The 24,461-nt window shown below is 36.6% G+C and overlaps 1 pseudogene across 1 annotated transcript in view; it reads left to right on the forward strand.

The window, feature by feature from the left end:
- Window positions 1–11,924: 11,924 nt before the first annotated feature.
- Window positions 11,925–24,461, forward strand: part of LOC149046244 (cadherin EGF LAG seven-pass G-type receptor 1-like) — a 36,959-nt pseudogene continuing 24,422 nt past the window's right edge. The window contains exons 1-7 of the transcript XR_016186505.1: window positions 11,925–14,951; window positions 15,967–17,582; window positions 18,510–18,751; window positions 21,332–21,456; window positions 22,309–22,595; window positions 23,668–23,828; window positions 23,909–24,173. The product of XR_016186505.1 is annotated as a cadherin EGF LAG seven-pass G-type receptor 1-like (transcript). The remainder of the gene's footprint in view (window positions 14,952–15,966; window positions 17,583–18,509; window positions 18,752–21,331; window positions 21,457–22,308; window positions 22,596–23,667; window positions 23,829–23,908; window positions 24,174–24,461) is intronic.

Below are 24,461 nucleotides of genomic sequence, written 5' to 3' on the forward strand. Positions count from 1 at the left end.
TCAGTTTTCCGACTCTGTTTACTTAAAACCAGTTCCCTGAAAGTTGTATTTGATGCATTATCTTCTGCTGACATTCTTCTGCTGACATTATGGTCTCAGTCTCTCGCTCTCTCTCCCCCCCGTTCCCCTCTCTTCCCCTCTCTTCCCCTCTCTTCCCCTCTCTCCCCCTCCCCCTCTCCCCCTCTCTCTCTTATGAAAATCTTCCGCACCTGTTGTTCTTAGTTGTCCACTAAACGCAAGAAAGGCAGCGGCGCCGATGTGCTCGCAACGCAACTGCTTATTCATGCTTTAATCATAAGAATAATCTTGAACAAACAAACAAACGAACAAACAAGCAAAAACAAACAAACGGAGATGACAACGTATCCTTATCCTTAAAGTAATTGGTTCTAAGCTTTCACTTACTGCCTGATGTATTTACATGTATTTGATCCACCGAAGACGATATTGAGAGCAAAGAAAACGATAGGGATAAGCAGAATTCAAGTATTATAAAAAGTTGTTTAGTTCAACTAACATTTAAAGTTAAAGTAGGCAATACTAACACACTTCCCATCAATCATCATATGGGACTGAAGGCTGGCCTCGGTTATTCTTCATCAACTGTTTTCGAGATATATCATTTATTTTGCTATTACAACGACTGGTATTAAAAACATGAAATTCTCATCCTCATCCTCTCATCCTGCGTTTTGCTACTCATGCACGTTTGCGGTATTTAGGAATGTTATGGAAAGTGGAGCAGAAACAGGTGTCACAACTAAATTATTAACTTCAGTAATCTAATCATAATTAATCACTTACAGGCTGGTGTATTTCACAAAGGCCGCACATGAGAAGAGAAAGCACAGAATGACAATTAAGTTAGGGAGATTAGATGAAAAATAAGTAAGCCAATAAATGAATTATGCATCGATTAATTTGAAGCTTCAACATCCCCCACGGGAAACCCTCAGGCGTTTAAGCTTTTGAAAATTGATCCGTTCAAATTTCAGCCCCTGGGGGCCAAAATTGTGTTTTAATACCCTACCCAAGTACTGGACTTAATGGTCAATTTTTTTTTAAAGGTAAAATGAGTGATCCTGACATTCTATACATTTGCCGAGCCTTATAAGATAGACCTTGTAGACCTTTCTCCGGAGCCATTCGTACCCAAAAGTGAACTCTTTATCTTAAAACACCACATTATAAGTTAAAGCACTTTTATTCGACACTTCCGGTTCAAATTCCCACCCCAGCCAGGCGAGGCTCACGGCATTCCTCAACCCCAGGCACGAACGACAGTTCCCCTACGGGGGAATGTTAAAGCTTTAAATTGATCGGCCCATTAATCAATAACTGAAAGAAAAGCGAAGCCATTTAGTATTGAAACGTTTTTAACGCAATGTGGTGTAACTGAAAAAAAAAAGAAGGTATATTGTTTTTAGACGATTTTGATTTTCTCTCGGTGGAACAGAAGTATGGAGAAGTCTTTCTTTAAGACCTTTACCAAATAGAAGTTTCGTAAAGTTTAAGATGGTGACGCTTTGACTCTTTCCTTTGCAGAGAATAAGAGGGAAAAAAAATCCTTAACATTTAATGGACTCAAATCCACGCTAACCAGTGCATTCAAAGTTAAATATGATGTCACAAGATAAAGCTATATTTCTAATTTTAACAATCATCTGTTGTTCAAAACAATGCAAAAGCAAAATTAAGTGAGTCCTGAAGGGAGGCTAAAGTAAAATTATTCATTAAGGTTTAGGATTCAATGTGTGGCCTTGAAACATGGGCTATTTTCCAGGCCGCAAATCTCGATTTCTGAATGAAGTACAACGCCTCCTGATCTTTTCTTTTGTCGTTATTAGTTTTCAGCTGGAAGAAAGGGTACAGAATGGGAGTGGTTAGCAGCTTTTTGGTCATGTGAAATGTTAGGAGTAACATCTACATTAAGAAATTGAAGTAGCACTTACTTCCTGATGTTTCCGAAGTGCAGTCCATGAAAAACATAGAGAAAGGAAAGAAAAGAAAATCACCGGCTATCACATCCCCTCGTTAACAAAGCATAGAAAAGTGGGAAGAGTAATGAGATATTTCCCATACAGTGCCAGAAATTTAATCAAAATATTTAAATGCTTTTCTTTTGGATATGCAGTTTTTATTATCATAGTGAATGATGCAGCTGACTTAATCCTCCCCTGTACTTTTTAAAAATACCCTAAAGATCAATATCAACGCCCTGACAGCAAAGGTGCGCACTGTTTTATTTTTCATTCTCCTCCTGAAAAGGAAGAGCTATTGTAAGTCGTGTTGCAAAAACTTCGTGACCTGTGAGCAGATTGTTATCCCTTTCGCCAGGGCAAATAAAACAAAGCCATTATATACAAAAACAGGGGGCCTCGCCATGGAAACGTGAAATTAAGGACGTCGAACTATCCTCATTTCAAAAATTATGGGACAACATAAAACACATTGAGTTTTATTTGGTTAATTTTTTGTATATTAGAGACTTTCAATAGTTAGTTTTGTTACAAAAAAAACTTTCTAAAAAAATTCCACGCCCACAAGCATGAATGCCTCAATCAGGTGGCTGCTACGCTTTTCTTTGACAAAAGTGTGATTACCAATGCACTGAAATAATTACAGAAAAATATAAATGACATAGAATAAATAGGTAATTAAATTAGCTAATACTGAACATATTGTTTTTCACTTAAAAGTTAAGAAATTAATGAAATATCTAAAAGAACACTTACGTCGAGCTAATATTTCCATGAGAACGTTTCGTACATTGAGAGAAAAGAAAACAATCTCAAATTATGTAGTAACCAGGGTTTGTTTATTGCGTTTGCAGTTGAAAAAACAGAAACAATAGCAACAACAAACAACTGAGTAACTTTAAAAAAACTGAAATGGAAACTGAAGAAAAACATACTACATTGTCAGTAGAAACATAAGTAAGAACAAGCCTAATTCTGCCTATCGGTCTATGTTATAGTTATTGTTGTTAATTATTCGATTTATTATTAAATAAAGGAAAATATAGAGATAGAGAGAGAAGGCGAAGAGACAGCTCTCAATATTTGTTTGTATCTCGACCTGATTACTACAGCACAACTTGAATAGTTAACCATCAGCCTACAGGAAAGGCGACTGCAGTATTAGGATAACGGTGACAGCGATGACAAACTTACGGCACAGCTGTTCATCTGAATTATCACCACAGTTATTTCGCCCATCGCAACGTCTATATTTAGCAAGACAATCTCCATTTGCACAAGTGAACTCGTAGTTTGCACACTTTCCTGTATGATAATACAAATTATTTCAATTCAAAGACATAAAATATTGAGCCTGTGTGTGTAAGAAAAGGGAGAAAACAAACAAAACCTGAAATAATCCAAACAACTTAGACATACTTCTTAGCTCTCGAGTCAAATATAGAGGTTGTGCGTTTGCCTCAAAATTCTCCTCTGCTAAATATGTTTGAACCGATAGGCACACAAACGAGCAACTCGCAAGCTCTTGCTACCACAGATTCCCTTAGTAAATTTTAATCCCTGTCGTCTTCAGAAAGGAGAAAGCTGCCGCTGACCATTGGTCTCTCTGTGTCATTTTTTTCTTCTTTTGACTTTTACACTGATTTTGAAAAAAGGAAGAGACGAGGACTCGGCATTATACTATTTTTGATATCATGAATATCCGTGAATTTCAGCTGTCTTGACGGAAAGGCTTTGTAAATATATATGGAACAAAAATATACTGAAATCGATGAACATGTTTGATTAGTTTCTTTCCTCCATATCTCATACAGCCTCCCTATCAAGCAGGAGGTGACCAGCTAACTTTAGTTTTTGTTCCGCTTTTGTTGTTTCAATCCGCCCCTTGAAATCATTTTTTAATACTTCAAAGATCCTCAACCTTAGATTTTCTATTGATAGTTACATGTAAATCAAATTAATACAAGCGATGTGTTCAAAATATGCCATTCCTTTAATGTGGTTATCTAAGCAATATTACAAGGAGACGACATAAAGATAGATTTAGATTTATGATACTTACTGCCAGCTGATTGGCGCAGGTAAAAAATGAAAGAAAAGGAAAAGTTACTCAATTGGTCTATTAGTATCATTACAATACTATTAAGCTTTATGAAATTTTGGTTATGGCGCACTGGCGACAAAAGTTTACGTGTAAAAGAAAAATTTGTTCGTAAGCTCTACATTAGCAATTTAATATCCCCTCTGTTGCGACCGTTCGCGTTTTCGCCTTTTCGCGGTCAGTTAATACAGTCAATTTAAGGCAATGCCGATGGGTGCATGACTACATTTCTAGAAAAGCTTTTTTCAAATTAATATGCTAACGCTTGGAGAACTCAATATACTCGGGAAATCTCGAAGTGTTCATTCACTGCATGCATGCGTAATAATGGTTGCTTTAAAAATTTATCATACATGTAATATAGAGCATTTTACGTTGCAAAGTACAAATCACCATTTCTGGTCTCCCAGTTAATGCATTTGATTTTTTCCAACGGTAAGATACAAAAGGAGTTCATCTCGTATATGAAATCGCCGCTATCTCATTCAACTAGCTGCAGTTTATTTCATTCGATTTTAAAGTGACTTTGGCCATCACAAGAACCGTCTTCATGCCATTAAAGTTCTTAATCTAAAGATGGCCCAATGTGACGGCATTCAACCAATAGCCAGTTCAGTTTTGTAAAACTACCTCTGCATATGATTTACGTCACAGCTTTATTTCGCTGTCTTGGAGGTGTTCTTGCAAATGAGGGGTTCTTGGAAAATATAGCTTTTTTTCTATATTTTTGAAAAGAGAGTTAGCCTTCCAATTTAATATTACTTTTTGAAAATAGCATTTTTACGCTAAGCCCATATAAAGAGTAAGAAGATGTACAGAAGTAGAAGTTACTTATCAACCACAGTACTTACTGCATCGTTCGTCTGATCGATCTCTACAGTCAGTGATCCCATCGCAGCGTTCAGACGCGTAGATACACTTTTGTTGATTTGCACAAGCAATCTTATCGCCTCGACAAGTTACTAGCAGATGATTAAAAGAAACACATGAACCGTGACAAAACGTTGGCACTTCTTGTACATTTTTTACCAAAGATATATAATGAATATTAAGGGCTACTTCACGACTTCAGCAGCTTACTTTTAGTGATTGATCTTTTGTGATTGACATTTTGCGGTGACTTTTCATCAAAGACAAAGTTTGATAACCATCAACGTCCACTTTATATTTTTTCAGTTTATCGTTATGATTTTATCGAATTCTGTATTTAATAACCTATTCGTCGATTCATAGTTTCTTAAGTTTACTTAAAAACAGCCCGTGCGAATTTTTTCTCCGGATGGCGCCTAAGAAGGTCTGACTCTGTCCCGAGAAGTACAATTTGTTGATGGCAACAAACTCCTTAGGTTAGTTTCCCTTTGTTCTCGATAAGAGATAAAGCCTTCCAATTTACTGAAACTCTCACGAAACGATTGGAGTGCAAATTGCCTACATCTCCAAGGTCTCCTTTAGATACAGAAAAGCCTTTTCAGAATAGGGTTGGAATTTGTAATGCGTCTATCATGCTAAACTTCTTTTAATTATAAGGTTTCATAGGGAATTACTCGGTTGACTAGAAGTTAAATATTACAAAATGGCAGTAGCAACATACTCGCAGATGTGCAGGGGACGGCTACCAGCATGAGTAGTAGAACAACCAGGGGATTCATGACCATCTTTTTGGAAACAAAAAAAGGGTAAAAATAATCAAAATCGAATGTAATGAGTCAAATCGTTCCTTTTTTGGTAGGAAAGTAAGCAATCCGCTGATTGTTGTGCTGCCTAGTTAAGTTCACCCACCGATAAAGGAACAATAGGCAGTCTGAGACTGCATGTGGCTACTGATAAAGCTACTGACACAGCACAGTGATCAGTTGACTTTCAACCAATAATTCAAAGGTAACAAATAATCATATAAATAATAACAATGATAGCAATAGTAATAATAATTCATAGAGGGCTGGCTCAAAACCCAACTCCAGGCTCCAAAATAATACAACTATGTTTATTTTTCCTGTTCATTATAATAATTTTTCTTATTTCATTGTAATTTCATTTTTGTGAGAAATAAAGACTTCTTGTTGTTGTTGTAGTAATTATAGTAACGATAATGATGATAATGATGCTACTATGGTCACAAGCTATTGAGAAACGATCGAAATTGCGTTTGAAAACCTGTTGTGCAATTTGATATTTCACCATTAGAACTGAGAATGAAGATTTTATGTTGGCATTAGCAACAATGATATGTTCTGATATACACAGTGCAGTTCAAAGATAAGGGGACATTGTATAGAAGTACCATGCGCACGTATCAAGCGACATACGTCGACATACTCGCATAGATACGCGTATATCCTTCTCGTATGGGCCTTTGTTATTCATTGCTCTACCGGTGCTTTGAGTGGCATTGAGTTGAAGAAAAAAGAGATGGTACTGTAAAAGCGCCGGCTGCTAGCATGAAATGGGCAAAGTAATTATGAAAACGTCCATGAGAGTTATCGTGTTAGTTATGTCTGTCTTATGATAAAAATATGACTGTTCTTTTTCTTTTTTTTTTTCGGTATTTTATTTTGTTGTATTGTAATTTCTGGTCACTTACACCTGTATAATAATATTGTGGCGTTTCTAATAAACTTGTAAGGGAGCAAAAAAACGAACACTTTACCTTTCTTGCACTTGGCAGTGATCTGACTCAAAACGCTTGTACAATCTGAAAAAGTAAAACATAATCAATTAAGAAATTGGAGTTCGTATCAAACTGAGAAAACTAAAGAATAGAAATTTCATTATTCATAAATACATTTTGATTAACTATGTTACTTGTTCGTCACAGCATTCCTGAAGCCACTTGAAGTGACTTCTGAATAGGCAAGCTTAACGAGAATTTTATCACCAATCTGCTCCTTACAGATACTCATTCCAACAAGGTAAAAGAAACTGAATTCGATAAAAACCTAGACTTCTTGATATGAAATTTGATAGAGCACTGTTCAGCATCAAAAGTTCAACGCGTTTCAAATGAGCAATTACCTTCGATGCAAGGTGTTTAGAGGGAAACCCTCCGAGAAAATAGATAGTTACTCGCGGGAAAAAGAACGTTCTCTTGAGAAGGAGAAAAAATTAAGTGTTGCCTTTGAAGAAAAGAAAATGATAATAGCCTTTAAGTTATTATTAGTTAGCCGTTTCCCTTAGAACGAGCAGCCAAGAACAAATAACATAAAAATTAACCAAAATGAAATAGCTAATTTAACCGATAGGTGCTGTGAAGAAAAATGTCCAACAAATCTTTTTTTTTATACATTCTAGCGCGCGGTGCATTTCCCGTCCGTTGATAACAATAAGTAAATAATAAAATTTTTTCCCCCTCCAATGTTGTCTTGTTTTCTTCCTATTTAATGTACTATTTTAAGAAAAAATATTTCAGCAGTTTTTCCTTTCCTTGTCAAGAGGAAAATTGGTAAATGTGCGAATATAATTCAGCTATAACGATCACTTAGATCTAGAACTATATAAGCAAAGCTTATTTAACAAGCACTTTATCAGAGATAAAGCATACAGAAGCAAAGTAATCTAAAAAAAATTGGCCCAAAATGCTAAATATACCGAGATAATGATATTAACACAACAACACTCTTATGTCCGTCGAAGTCACCCCGACCAGAATTAGAATCAGTACTTGTATGGTACTAAAAACCATCAGCGAGCTTTAAAATAATTATTTAACAACCGAGTCGAAATAATAGAGATGATGATCATCGGCGATGATCAATTATACACGGCACATCATCAGCAGGTAACAACTGAATTATATAATATTTAGAATAACCATGTTTTCAATGTTCCACACGGTACAAAAATAGCCTAGAAAAAATTACCTTTCTCTAAGATGTTTCTCTGAGAATGAATAGATTCCTGCCGAACAAAGTCGAAAGTCGCCGAATATAAATATTCCTTCCGTGATGTCAAAAACCAAAAAAAAAGGAAGACGGTGCCGTTAACTTTGCATAAAGATGTATTTCAGAATCCAATAATCATTCTCTTTAAATGTTGATGACCTCACCTCGAACAGAGCAAGTAAGAGGGCAAAAAAAAATTATAAGCTTGCAACCATCTGGAGAATGCAATTAACTTCTGAATAAACAGGTTTATATAACTAGAATTTTATTATCACTTGGTTCCGTCATGATAATCAATCCAACACGTTGGAATATTCAGATCGAGAGCAACTGAGGCATCTTATGGTTATTATGAAATTTTTTGTAACACTGTTAAGAATAAAACGTTCAAGGCGTTTTAAATGAACAAACACCTTTGACGCGAATAATTCTAAGTAGAAACCCTCCGTAAAAGATAGATAGTTATGAGATGGGTAAACACTGCTCTGTTGGGATAGAAATGGCGAGAACAACAATAACAATCGCAATAATGACGATGATGATAAATGTAAATAATAAAAATACCAATAACCATACTGATAAAATAGACAACGATAATCTATAGAGGGGTAAATTCTCATGTAGCTTTAATGTTTTCGAATACCGTTGCTGATCGGCAAATTAGCATAATATTCTCTTTGTTGATCAAAGATTAGAATCATGACATCAATCATTGTCTCGTTTTGTTTTTCAAGTGTGTATTGATTCGTCTTGCTTTTTCTATGACGTTTCTGTTAATTTTTTTGACAGTCATCATTAATTGGCAAGCGTTTATTTGCGATCAAGCGGCCACCAAAAAAATGAAATTTTAACGCCCACAATGCAAATGAACCGAAATAGATAAAGAATTTACTCCACCGACAGGCACCGAGAAGAAAAATGTCCAATATATATAGTCTCCTATATAAATATGTGTACTAAGGCACTGTTTGTTTCCATCTCTTGGCGACAAAAAGGGACACAGTAGAATTTCAAAATGTTTCTTATTTTATTTTCCCTTTTTTTTCTTTTTTTCTATTTTCTTATGATGTACTGTCTTTTAAGACAAAAATGCTTCCTTCGTTTCTATTTTTTTCAAGAAGAGAATTGCGTGAGCGTGCGGATGTAATATGTTGGCTGGCTTACTCTCAGGAAAGATAATAGGCAAACAGGGGTGGGCTGGGGGGAGGTTAAACCTTTAACTTTCAAGTTAACCTGTACATAATAAGTTTGAATATTCTCATTACCTGTCTGCTGAATAATGTATGGATATCATAGGAAGAAGATTCATAGTGATCACCACTACTGGGAGTGAAAGGCTAACCAATCCCACTTCCCCTGAGAACAATTTTTAAAAGGAATAATAATTACGAAAAGAGAAGAAAAACAATATCTCTTGGCAATAAATTTAATCTAAACGCCCACCGAGTGACGCATGTAGAAGTTTTTTCCATGGATTACGGAACATCTTACGAAGGAAGAAAAACACTCAATTGAAGAAATACTGGATTAGTAGAAAGGCTCGCACATATGGAATAATGTAAAAGATAACTTCACTCCACTCCCTCCCTTCCCCCCCCCCCAAAAAAAAATAAACAAAAAAACAAAAACAAAAAAAAAACCGAAAAAATGTAATAACAAAACAATTAACGCCTTGTTCACAATGTTGGTAGATAGGAGTGACAGAGACAGAGTGCATCGTTTGGGAGCCATTTTTCTTCGAAAGACCCTGGGAGAAGGGGGAGGATGATAAACAGACTCCAAGTTAGTTTGAAATATCAATCATGGAACACATTAAATTCTTGCGGTTTAGTACTGCTGTCATATCTTTTTTGTCTACGTACTAGAAGGAATCTCTTCGAAAAATTCGTGTCAAGCGTGTAACCGATCTTTTAATCATAATATCCGAAAACAATAAATGTGAGATCATTGATTCGATCCGGCGTCAAAGACCGGAAATGAAATAACTGACCGCACTTCATTTTACTGAAGAACTATTGCTCCGGGGCATGCGCGACCGAAGTCAGCGGAAAATTATTTCAAAGAAGACTGTTGAAAAAGCAGTCTTGGAACAGTGCAGTTTACGCCGGTAAATTCCTTTGAAGTTTTATCTTACCCTTTTCGCTTAAAAACATGAAAAATGAGCATTGCTGCTCCTGAACTCTTAGCTTGAATTCTTGGCTGTGCTATGGAAAATTACCGTTTTCATTCACACTGTATCAGCGTGAAAATTATTCGCGCTATGATATGTATCGCTCTCTTTAAGAATATTTTTTTTTCAGAGAATCGCGTTTGAACATCTTGCATTTAACTAAAGAGAAAAAAGCATAGTAAATTGAAACTTTCATATAGAATTATCCAAAACTTTTGTGATAACTGCACTGAGTTTATCTACCCGTGACTCAATTTTACTTTGTTCCACGCTCGTGGCAAGACGAAAACCATCTTTCTTTAAACAGTTAGGCAATTTGAAGAATGGATCTTCGGCGCTGTGTGCGTCTGTTGTTTGTTTGATCACAGAAGCCTAGCCCTGATAGATGAGGTTCACATTTTTATGGGTGACTATACACAAACCTCGTGTTGAAAACTTTTCACCCTGTCAAATTTATGTAAACCTTTGGTAAGAACTTGTCAACACAGTTCACTTGACCGAAGACCGTCGGTGCCAGACCAAATTATGCTTTGTGCGTTGCATTGCGCTTAAGGCTCTTGAGTAATTGCGTTAAATTTAAATCAACGTAAGCTCTGTTTTAATTGATTACGGCTTTGATGTCGAGAGTCTCTTGTGATTTTTAAGATATCGCATAGCAAGTGTAGGCGGATCTGCACTCAACGCCTATACTTGGAGTGACTCGCCGAAGCAGTGCACTTTTCTTTCAAAATAGATCGCTGTCATTTTTTGTAAGATTTCAGGACACATTTTTTTCTTATTTCAAGATGACAACCCAGTCGCATCAACTTCCTGCCTTAAATATCTACTTCCGAATTCATACCTGTTGGTATCCAGATTTGATTTAATTTCGCCTCATATCGTATTTCTGTCAATCGTTAATTAGCGACTTAATTATTCCTTGAATTTTTAAAATCTAACGACATATTTCCCCGTTTAAAATTGAATCGATCTTTCTATCAATCCAAGTTTGGAAAGAACAAAAATAATTTCGTTTTTTAATGAGAAGATATCCTACGGCTAAGATAAAATCATAGGCAGCCTCAATATCACAGGTTTTTGGATCCTGTCTCTTATGTTTTATCGTCAACCGATCATTAGCAAGTCTTGACACGTTCAAAGTTACAAACACTTGTAAAGACAACATACCTGACAAAATATTCTAGAAAGTTTTTTCCGCACTGCAAATTTTTGGCAAGTCAAGAATTTGAGAGGAAATGTCAGAGTCACGCACGCTACGCTTTCGTTTACAAGTGCAATTTCGCTTTGCTAATTATTTGCGATCTTTCATCTAGGGATTGAGCACAAATCAGATGAAGGATGACCCAGGCAAAGGTCTGGTTGCGTTATTGTAATAATAATAGTAATCATGTGCAATAGTAGATAATTTTTATTTTTTGGTTCAGCTGCAAGAATTCGAGACTAACTTCTGAGCTTACGCCAAAGCAATATCATCAAGATATCTCGTGTGACAGGCATCCAATCCTTAATATACAAGTCAGAACATATTGTCAAAAGCAATTTCAATCAATTTTAATTCCACTAAAAAATTTGTAAAATTCCGCGCAAATCTTTTCAATTTTGCGAAAGTACTTTATTTGAACGATGTTTTTGAAAACTTTTCAATATGTCGAAATGAAAGCACTTGCTGTATTGATCACACGGTGAGCCTCTAGTTCTTCTTTTGTTTGCAAATAAATCACACAAGAATGCTTGTGGAAAATCAAATAGTTTTATTTGTCATGCAAACCTTGGGTTCAATAACTCGCGCGGCTACAGAAAGTGATCACGTGAGGGCGAGGAAGCCAATTAGCTGCTGAAATAATTGAAACTTGTCAGTCAAACAAAATTAGACCTCTTGCCGACACTCGAGCAAACTAACCGTAAAGATCAAAGGTATTTCAAAGCTGGTGTGCTCTAAGATGAGCGCTCTATCCAATCTTGGGCCGTGTTTATGGAAAAGTGAAATAGCGAGTGTTGTTCATTTACGTATGCTGAAGGAAGAACTGGTGATTTTCAACTTCGCTCATGAAAAGCGCTTATTTTAACACGGTGTCAACAGACTCACCGCCAAATGGCTTGTTTCGACCGCTTATCATTGGGTTTTCTTTTACACTTGTGCCTGTGGCTTTTTCATCAAGTGGACGGCACCGTTATTAATATTTATTCATCGTTAGAGCCGTATAGTGTTTTAGCTAATTTAAGTAGACCGGGATGGACGAATTACACGCTTGAAGCATCGAACCCCGACGAACACACGACTCTTCAAATTCTGTCTATTGATTCAACAAACGGATTATTGCGAATGATTCGCAAGCCAGACTGCACATCTCTACAGCTTAATCCGTTTAATATTTATGTATCGTCGAATTCCATTTTTAATTCAGCAGTGAGGACTCTAAGACCTCTGACCGTGACAATTTTTGGAAAAAACTGCTTTAGAAAACTTCAGAGAAAAGTGTCTTGGACCGCTCCAGTCGGAACGCGTGTGCTTCGATTGAAAGACTTCATTCACGAAGAAGATCCTGCGTCGCTAAGGCTTAGAGATACACCATGGGGAAAGTATTTCAGATTCGACGCCAAATCCGATTATTTGGTGCTTCGAAAATCGTTACTTGGACTTCAAGAAAATACTCTGGTAGTGGAGTTGGCATTTCCGGTTGGTTCTGAGAATGCGAGTGGAAATAAACAAGTTCTTGTAGCGCGACTTGAGTTGTTTATCGATAAAAACGCAAACAATTTTGCCAAGAAGGTACGCCGATTTCGTCGTCGACCACAGAAAACAGCTCCCCGTTTCTCCAGCTCTCAGTTAATAGCTAAGGTTAGAGAAAATGGTCCCGTAGGAACAAGCGTTACTACGATTCAAGCACAAGATACGAACAATGGGTACGCTGGGAAAATTAAATACTCGATGGAAGCGTCCCAGAATTTACTCAGTCAGTCGTTCTTTGGGATCGATCCTAACACGGGATTAATAAAAACTTCAGCTTCTTTAGATCGTGAAAAGATGCCGACGCACTATTTTCGTATTAAAGCCGAATACGAACAAGAAAGATCGTTGTATGCTGAAGCAGATCTGACCATCTATGTCGATGATGTAAACGACAACGCGCCGAACTTCGAATCATCCTCCTACAGCAAAGTCATACCAGAGGATATTTTTATCGGAGAAACGGTCCTTGATGTGCGGGCACGCGATTTAGATACAGGTTCCAATGCAGATATCCGTTACAACATCATTAATAATAGTGGTGTTAACAGTGCATTTGCAATTGGTCAAAGTAGTGGTTCAATAACTGTAAACAAACATCTGGATCGAGAAACTGTACAGCAATACTCCCTTACTGTCCAGGCAAGTGATAGTGCATCCCCTCCTAAAACAGACCAGGCCACTGTGCGAATTACTGTTACTGATGTCAATGACTGTGTTCCTCAGTTTTTAAAGAGAGATTACTCCAAAAAGATTCCTGAAAACATCAAAACAGGGGAGCTAGTTTTGACTGTAAGTGCATCAGATGAGGACCTTGGCACCAATGGTGAAGTCACCTACAGTTTTAGCAGTGGTAATGACCAGGAACTTTTTTCTATCAATCATCTTAATGGTCAGATCAAAGTAAACAAGAAACTTGATTATGAGTACATTCCAGTGCATACACTTTTTGTGATGGCTCAAGACAAAGGTGAATCGCCAAATTACAATGAAACCTCAGTGGAGATATACCTTATTGATGTCAATGACAATGCACCTCAGTTTGTGAATTCTGATTTTCAAGAAATGGTCTCGGAACGTGAAAGTGTAGGACACACCTTTACTCGTGTTACTGCATTTGACGCAGATGATGGTACAAACCAACAGATCATTTACAGTTTAGTGGAGTCCAATTTACCATTTGGTATTAACAGCCAAACTGGGGACTTGTACCTTAGCAGAAAATTAGACAGAGAGACAGTGAATCAATATGTATTTCACGTCAAGGCTGAAGATAAGGGCAGGCCCCCTATGAGCAGCCAAACTAAAGTGACTGTCAATGTGGGAGACATAAATGACAATCCTCCAAGATTTTCAAAATCCATTTATTTTGGATCAGTGGAGGAGAATGCTCGCTTTGGAACAACCATTGTTCAGGTGACAGCTACTGACCCTGACCTTGGGCAGACTACCATCTTTTACAGTCTCCAGATGTCTATCCCTAGTCAAAGACGATGCTTTCGAATTTCTGGTAATGGTGTTATAACATTATCATGTAGACTGGACTTTAGCAAGACTAGATTCTACTCGTTAACAGTAAAAGCTAGAGACAGTCAATTGGAAAGCTCTGCAGGCGTGCGCATTAATGTAACTGATTCTAACACTCACAAGCCCATTTTCCAACAACGTATTTATAGACAAAGGATCAGTGAGGCTACCGCAGTTGATGGAAGGGTTCTTATTGTCAAGGCAACTGATGGTGACCAAGGATTGAATGCTAAACTGACCTATGCAATTGAACAATCTCTGCAAAACTTTAAAATCAATTCTAAAACTGGCGAGATTACTGTGTTGAGCCTTTTAGATCGTGAAACAACTTCACAGTACAGGTTTGAAGTGAGTGCAACTGATCATGGTAATCCACCATTTAAAGGAACTGCTAATGTACATATTACAGTAACAGATGTAAATGACAACAAACCAAGATTTTTACAGTCCAACTATGAAAAATCCATTCTGGAAAGTGTACGGCCTGGAACACGAGTTTTGGAAGTCTCTGCAGTTGATGATGATGAGGGTTCAAATAAAGCCATTATCTACTCATTTGCAAAAAATGGTAAATATATCTAATTTACTGTTTGATATTTTATCATGAGTTTTCTAAAGGCTTTAATCTACAAAAACCTCGTGCTACATATACTTCACAAAATGGCGTCTTCACAGAACGAGTCCGCTGACACATGTGTTGACGGGCACTAAAAGGTATCGGTGTCCCGGATTAACAATAACATTAACAATGTATTACGAGTACCGGTAAAGTACTTAAATGAAGTTTCCAATGTTTGACTGTCACTACAATCAGTATACAAGTTCTCCATTCTGTTCTCTATACATTTTCAACCAACAAGTAGAATTTGTAGAACAATCAAGAGTTTCTTGGGTTTGTGATCATTTCCTTTTTTCTCATGACCTAAATGTTTGATCCAGAGGTAAAACTGTTGGGAGTAATTAGATGTTTATCATTCTTAGGGATTAAAGGGTTAAAGATGTAAAAACTGTTGCTTTTTTTTTTTACAACATTCCAAATCTTTTTTACTTAAAATTCATGTTAAGCTACACTGTCTAACACTGGTGCATGCCTAAAATTTGTTAACATGTTTTAGCAAGAGTTGGTGAAGAAAAATCTAATCAGTGACACCCTTGGCTGCTTCTTGTGTTCCACTATTTTTTTGTTCTATTTACATTTTGATATCTGCTGTGATCTGAACAGACCCATGGCAACATTGAATGTGTTTGTTTTTACAGAATAATAAAAGCACAGTGTTGTTGGCCCTCTACACCCTAACATCAGTATGCATATTCTCCATACTGTTGTCTGAACATTTCCTAAGGTGCTGATGAGGAGAATTTGATAAACCATCGAGAGCTTCTCTTGTTTATGATCATTTCCTTTATTCTTGTGACCTAAATGTGTGATTCTGGGGGATATTTTAAGGAGAAATTAGATGCTAGTCACTCTCAGGGGTTCAAGGGTTGATAGGTTTCAAGTACAGGTATTGATTAAGCCATTTATGATCGTGTTCCTATTAATATTTTTCGTTGTTGTTGTTGTTTTTTTAATACTCATTTAGGTGATGGAGGTGGTGCTTTTCAAATTGACAGCAATCAGGGAGTTATCAGAACTTTGCTGTCACTTGATCGTGAAACAATTCCCGAATATGAACTGACTGTGGTTGCTGCTGACAAAGGCAGACCATCAATGAAATCAACGGTGAAAGTTAAGATAACATTGGAAGATGTTCGTGACAGTAAACCAAAATTTGAAAAGGATCCGTATGTAGTGTTTCTTGATGAAGATGTGAGAATGCGTTCCAATGTGGTCACCGTTAAAGCAGTGTCCCAAGACCTTGTTCAAGGTGGTGAGATTTTTTACAGCATTGTGTCTGGCAATGATCCATTAACATTTGTCATTCAGAGAAATGGTGTGATTATGACCAAGAGATTGTTAGATTATGAAACAAAACCTGAGTATATTCTAAAGGTGCGGGCAACATCATCGCCATTCTTTTTTGAAACAATTGTCAATGTGACACTGAAAGATGTAAATGATAACTCGCCTGTACTTCAGGATTTCTTTGTTGTCATTAATGTTCGAGATGAAAGCTCTACTACGCCACCAAAGTTTAAAATACCTGCATATGACCCTGATGTTTCTGACCGTCTTACATATGAAATCAGCGAAATATCACAAGGAGATTGGGACATGTCTTTGAACAGAACGACAGGTTATCTTGAGGTCAATCCTAAAGTCTTAGTCAACACATTGGTCCAGTCCAACTTAAGGTTAGAGTTTCTGATGGAACGAATAGCCTTCCTGCCAATGGTAAAATTTTTGCAACATTGGTGACACCTCAAATGCTCAACAACAGCTTTACCCTGGATGTCCATGATGTCACTATCAAAGAATTCTTTGATAAATCCTATAAGGGTCTTGTGAGGGGAATTGCTTCTGCTGTGAATTGTGAGGACTACCAGGTCAGATTGTTTAATATAGAATCAAGGATAATCAAGGCAAAGTCACCACTTGAGGATGATATTTCTAATCTCAAGCTCTGGGTGGCTGTTTATAAAAATGATCGCTTTAGCTTTTATAGTCCTTTGTATGTGAGAGACATGGTGTACATAAATATGGTACAGATTTCCAAAATGGCAAAAGTCACTCTCCTTCCTTTCAAAGATGGCTTGTGCGTTGATGAAATATGCAACTTCCCCCTACCAACATCCAGAAAGAGCTGCTTGTCATACACTGACTATACTGACAAATCCAACACCTACAGCTCATTAAAGGTGGTATTCCGCTCAGTTGGAGTGCAAACTAATTACAGATGCCCCTGTGCTACTGACTATCGAGGAGAAAGTTGTGACACAGGTTTAAACTTGTGCTACTCTAATCCTTGTGGAAACAATGGGAAGTGTGTGAGTGTAGAGGAAGGCTACTCTTGTATATGCAATCCAGGAAGAACTGGTGTAAATTGTGAGATTAACATGTCAAAGAGCAAGTGTCCTATAGACTCAAAAGCGACAGAAAATCATCTAAATGCAAATCCATGCCATAGTGATGGTGGTTGTAAAAATGTTCTTGGAAGCAGGTTCACCTGTCAGTGCAAAGATCCAAGTGAAGTTGATGGGTCACTGTGCCAACTGACAACACGCAGTTTTGAAAAAGGATCATTTGTTGCCTTTCCAGGTAAGGATTTATTTGTAGTTATATGTACTATAAATCCTAGAATAAGCTCTTCTACTTTACTTTAGTAAGCACCCCTTTTAAAACTTGCCACCTCTGCATGATTGCACTCTTTTTTACTGAATTTGACTGAATTTCACACTGTATTGAGGATGGAAGAAAAATGAATTTTTGAATGTTTGAGGTTTTGTACAATTGCTCAAAGTTTAAAGTTAGGTGCTGGTCTTGTGCAACAAATAGATTATTAATATAGGAGATGGCTTGTAATCAAACAAATTAGTCACATATAATTTGTTAGGGGCAGTGCATTCCAATTCAGGTGAACACTTCCACCTTGTATTGGAGGAAAGAATTTTAATTTCATGTGGTTTTTTCATGTGTTTAACCCTCTCACTCCCAGATCTCTAAAGTAATTCTCCTTACTGTCTGCTGTACAGTTCTCATGATGTTAGTTTGGCGAATTCAGTATTGAATCAACTAACAATTGCCCAACTGATATTACTCTTTATTTCTTATCACTTATCTTCTTGACATTGTATTGATATTGAAATGAGAAGTTCTGTCTTGGTCACTCTTGGGAGTTTAAGGGTTTAATGAATTAGTGTTTCACCCTTCATGTAGCTCCTTCTAAAAGGTAATTTTATATTAACTGATTTCACCCAAACATCAGTACCCATATTCTCTGTACTGTTCTCTGTACATTTCCTAAGTTACTGACAAGGACACTTAATGTACAAGATTCAAGAGCTTCCTCAGCTGGTGATCTTTTTCTTTATTCTCGTGACCTCACTGTTTGATTTAGGGGTGATATTGCAAGGAGAAATTAGATGGTAGTCACTCCTAGGGGTTAAAGGGTTGTTACCCAATGGCACTGTTTGTAGTTTGTTTTGGGATGATGATGATGATGATGATGACTTTATTTTTTCCTAGCATTGAAACAAAGATGGCGTTTACACATACAGATGGAGTTTACTACCACTGAGCACAGTTGGCTTTTGCCCTTCAATGGACGGTTTGATGGAAAACATGACTTTATTGCAGTGGAAGTGTGGCAAGGACAAGTTCGGTTCAGGTTTTCACTGTTTTCCCACGAAGTCATTGTTACATCAAATGTAAATGGTGGTGTCATTGATGGCAATTGGCATAAAGTAGAAGTGGCATTTCAGAACAGGGTAAGAATTTTTTTTTTGGAAAAATATTTCCAATGTAAAAACCATTTAATTCATGAATGTGAATTACAATTTATTTAATCATGAACCTTCTATACTATGTGGGTCTTCTGCTCAGTTAACCCTTAAACTCTCAAGATCTGAGTGTCAGTTCTCTCCTCTAGCTGTTGTACATTTTTTTAAAATTAGTTATGAGAATCTGGTGGTATCAGATTAAGATAACAACTTTGAGTATTCTCATTACCTGTGTAATGGATAAGGTTTGGATATCATTATTACATGTTAGTTACTTCTGGGAGTTGAAGGGTGAAGGAGGCAATGAGAAATTCAGTTTATTTTGTGTTACAGTCTGTTAATTTTTTTTCTGGTATTTTACAATGTGCAAAGTTCTGAACTAGATGTTACTCTAAATTCATAAACTATTTCAAACTGACACCTACAGGTCAAGTGTAAAACTACAGATTGGAGCTTTTCTAGAGCAAGATTGACATGGTGGTTTCAATATGTTTATGAGTGTCCAGTGGTTTTGTTGCTTAAACTTTTTTACTCTTAAGGTGACATGTATTTTTGGTGGCCAATAACCTGTAAACAGCTCCTGTATAATTTGAGAGTAAATATGTCAACTTCAGTTGTAAAGATTCAAGTGTCAAGGGTCACCTCTCAAACATATCTGACCACTCATGTTACCCTGATATTTGCTGGTTGCACAAGTATGTGTTAGGTTCCTCAATATCAGAAAAATGGGCAAAAATTGTTTTCTTTGTGGAATTGTTTAATGATTTGAAGAGTGCAGTTTTGGAGTGGTGTATGTTACACAATACTTTTCATTTGACATTCCTTACAATGTACAAATTCCAATCATTTAAATTGATTAGAGAGCCTTATCTCTTGGAGTTAAAAATTGTTTTTTTAAGGACCAATTTCATGAAATCACACACTCAATCTGGGTTAAATTTTGCTGCATGGAAGCCAAATCATGATAAAAATCTAAAACATGTTTTTTCGTCAGTGATTAAACAAACCACCCAAAAGATATGATCAACTTTGGGATTATCTGCTTCTCTGTGCTAATATTTTGATAGATATTACTGGACTATTTTATAGAGCATCTCAATTAGAGTAAAACTCTTGACTTCAAGAAAGTTTTCATGAAAAACAACTCTTGCCTGTTTTTCCTCTTGATCATCCATTAAAAAAAACAACTCCACTCAAGACAAAAACAAAAAAAAACAAACTTGAAATTTTCATATGAAAACAACTACTACCTTCATTGATAACCTCTGAACTTAAAGAAAGTCAAAACATAAAGGAATGGAGATAAATATTTCCTTCTCAGATCAATAATCCAAAAATCGTTTTGGAAGTATCACAGCTTCTTCAGAGCAACAAGCTTTTTAAGTCCAGAAAAAAACAAACAGAACTCCTGCAGTGACAAGCAATTCAAAATTTCAACCTGGCACAGCTATGGGAAAAAACTTAGCATTGAAACATGCATGAACATGCACAACATGTGCCAAGATAACCTGTGTATACAAATGAACAAATTGACTACATAAGGTTAAATTCTCTGTATATATTGAGGAGAATTTGAAGTTCCTTGTATTCCATTGGAATAGCGCTGAGTGGTGTGCAATGAGAATGTATGACCTATAAGTAATTCATTGTATTCTTTCAAAAGTAATTACAAGTTGAAGTATAATTTGCATTGTTTAAAAAAATGAAGAGGTCATGGGAAAATAATGGGCATCACACAACAAAAAGTCTGAACTTTTGAGAAAATACTAAAATATATCAATCCCTTTTGAATGTTGTTGATACTGAATTTTTAACTTAGAGAAAAGGAAAAAAAAGACTTTGGAATTATTTCTCTTCCAGTGTAGGCATGGTAATTGCTGGTAGAAACCAAATAATTTGTGGCTGATAAGGGAGAGCCATATTCCAAAACTGCATCACTGTAGATGTAATATCTTGTTGAAATAACAATTGTGGACTATATGTTAAAGAATGTAAATGAATGTATTGTCAGATAATTCTACAAATTAGCTAAAAAAATGATCTGATTTCAAATGCCTGAAGGATAACTCAATAAATATCTCATCTTTTTGCTCTTAATTCAGTAAGTAGCTTTTATGAGATGAACCCTTTAACTATTAGAAGTGATTAACATGTAACTTCTCCCTGTGGTATTCATACATAATTCTGCAAACAGGTAATAAGAATACTCAGACTTATCAGTTAATGTTGTCTTCTTGATCTAACACCAAATCCTTGTAACTACTTGTAATTTAAAAGGGAATGTGTAGCAGCAAGAGGAGAGAATTAACAATCACATCTTAGGAATTAGAGGGTAAACTGCTATGTACATATATTGGAGGGATTTGAGGGTTGTGACCCTTTCATTAAGCAACACTTTCACCTTTAACCCCCTGTTACAATCCATTATCCAAAGTTATGTTGTGTTTTACTTTGCTGATCTCAGAGTGAGTCTTTGCTTTGTACTGAAAAAAATTTAATTCATACAAGGATTAGTAACCCTTTTTCCAGATGTTTTTTACCCAGTAAATCATTTTTTTCTTATTTCAGACTGGCATTATCATTGTTGACGGCTGTAAACTTGCAGTGGCAGTGAATTTTGGGACCAAAGCTGCCTCCTTCCCATGTGCCGCAGCACAGCAACTTCAAATTAAAGATGAATCTGAAAATTACAGGTACATTTTTATGTAAATGCACACCATCAGAGAGGCAGAGTGGCGGAGTGCTTAGGGTGCTGGCCAGGTGCTTAGGGTGTTGGCCAGGTGCTTAGGGTGTTGGCCAGGTGCTTAGGGTGCTGGTCAGGTGCTTAGGGTGCTGGTCAGGTGCTTAGGGGACTGGCCAAGTGCTTAGGGCGCTGGACTTGTAATCCAGTGGTCCTAGGTTGTAGTTCTCCACTCAGCTACTTACTGGATTTGTTTTCAGTTGCCCTGAGTTCCACTTGTTGGCTTTGCTCTGTTTAAAGCCAATTTGTCTGTCTTTTGTTTGTTGGGGTTTTTAAAAACTGTGTTGATGTTTATTTACTATGTTTATTTCCAATTTGTTTGAATTAGTTATTTCTTAAATTTACAAGAGAATTGAGAATAGAGAAATATATCATATGAACTGATAATAGTGTTATTATTAATAATTATTATTAATTATTATTATTATTATTATCATCATCATCAGAGCTTTAGTTATTTATAAGCGGGTTAATATATGCAATAATTTTAGTATAGTGGGTGACCTTTATTGTAAGATGTTTTTGACATTTTTTTAAGATCCAAGCAGTGTCAGATTACTAATGTCAAACGGCAATTGGAGCTCTCATTTCTGGGAGTCAAAGGGTCAACTGTAATTTTGAGGGCTAGAACTTCCTGATCACTGCACTTTGATCACAAGTGTACACTTTTTGCACTACTTGTCCTATACATAATTCTACTTACTTTTTAAATTCTCAAAATCATGTATGGAATGTTTTCGTGTTGGGAATAAAAAGCGAACTGCAAATAGCAACAATGTGATCTTTTTTTTTTTTTCTTTTCTAGCTCCTTGGATCTGACTGGCCCTCTTCTTCTCGGTGGGCTTGTGCAGCTACCAGTTGAATTCCCAGTCCTCTACAAACATTTTACTGGCTGCATCAGGAATGTTTACATCGATCACAAGTTCTTAGACCTCAGTCAGCCATTGTACAACAACGGAACCAGTGCTAAATGTAAAGCAATGGGCAACACGTGTGCATATAAACCTTGCGAGCGAGGCACGTATTTTAACATACTTGGTTCTCGCCGGTGTGACTGTCCCACTGGGTTTGATGGAAGTCGCTGTGAAACAGGTATTGAATTTTTTTTTTTTACGGATTTGTAAGTGATCTTTCCTCTCGCACTTACTTTAGTTTGAAGCGTTCGGAAGAGTACGGAATCTTTTGGAATCTTTTCAAATGCTTGCTACCTAAGATGCAGACAACAGTTCATGAGTTGTGCATGATAAAGGACACCTTATGAGCATTTTAATGTATGCGATTCCTTGTTATGAGAAATATATCGTCGAGTTTATCTGATTTAGTGGATCTTCAATTAATAAATGCACGTACTTAATCACCGGTATTTTCGCCTTGAATTATCGATCCATACCAGATTTTGACCCGACAATTCTGAGAAAAGAGCGAAAAATCAGTTTTACTGTACATCTGACGAAGATCTGCCGGTTTCAAAAACCCTGCAAACAATCCTCAGAGTTGAAAGATTCCCTTCCTTAACGATAAGGGCCGAGTTCCTCAAATACTGTCTTCTGTTGTGTCAGAAATTTCTGTTTCTTAACCCTTTCACTGCCAAGATATAATTGTTAATTCTCTTTACTGTCTGTCATACAACTTTTATGATGTTAGTTTTGAGAATTTATTATTAGATCAATTGATAATTCTCTAATTGATATTTTTCTTTATTCTCGTCACTTGTCTGCTCGATATTTTTTTAATATTGTAAGGAGAAATTATATCTTGGTCACTTATGGCAGGTAAAAGGTTGATGTAACTCGGGTTATTAATTTCCTAAACCCTTTACCTCCCCGATCAAATTTGTAATTCTCCTCACTGTCAACCTTACAGTCCTTTTAATGTTAGTTCAGAGAATTTAGCATTGGATCTACTTATTATCCCCAAATTGATGTTTTTCTTTATCTTCATCGCTTATCTGGTCGATATCGTATTAATATTATAAGGAGAAATACTTTCTTGGTCACTCGTGGGAGTTTAAAGGTTAAATTGAGGAGAAATTATCCAGGCCTCCAGTTAGCGTTGATTTTCTGGGAGTCGCGTTACCCTAAAATACCCCAACTAAGGAGAACATCAATTTCTTATCACGGGTTTTTATATGGATACCATTCATACAAACTTCCTTGTTCAACAGGTGTGAAATACACTAAGAGATTCTTAGGACAGAGTTTTATGAGGGTGCCTGCCAACTCAAGGGTGAATCTTCCGTGGAGTGTTTCAATGAGATTCCGCACAGCCAAGCCTTCAGGAACTCTGCTTGAAACCTCTTTTTCGTCATCATCTTCGGTGTTAGAGGTAAGTTATGTAAATCAAGGTACATGTTTTAAAAGTCATTGAACATTCTTATACTTACGTGAACTTCATTGCTATTTCAGTTGGTTGATGGTAAACTGTCGTACAACTACAAAGGGCTGTTAGTTCTCCAATTGCCTCACATAGCCGTGAATGATACCCAGTGGCATCACATCGAGATCCTCTGGACAGATTCTTCCCTTAACATAACAATGGACTATATCTACAAAGTTTCTGCAGATGCATCCAGTGGAAAAGACCTTGGAGTTGCCAGACAGTTTTTCATGGGAGCGAGGAAGAATTCTACCAAGTCTGCAGTGTATGGTAGATTTAGAGGCTGTATACAAGGTATGCTTTTCTAAGCAAATTCCTCTAGTTAAACTGTTAGGCTTATGTTTCTGTAGCCTGTTCTAGGTATTAAATTAGAAGCAATGCACTGATTTCCCTAAGCTTGGAGGAAAAGATAGTTGTTTATGAGTATAGGTAATAACATGATTTCGAGTGCAATTTGGTGTTAATACGCTCGAGTAAATTTTTCAGTACCACAAAATTGCACGAGCTGTAGGGCGAGTGAAGTTTGTAGTCTTTGAAAAATTTATAAGTGCTTATTACACCAAATTGCAAGATAATATATGT

The sequence above is a fragment of the Pocillopora damicornis genome, chromosome 5 (genome assembly GCF_964200805.1).
Source record: "Pocillopora damicornis chromosome 5, jaPocDami1.2, whole genome shotgun sequence".
Classification (NCBI taxonomy): Eukaryota; Metazoa; Cnidaria; class Anthozoa; order Scleractinia; family Pocilloporidae; genus Pocillopora; species Pocillopora damicornis.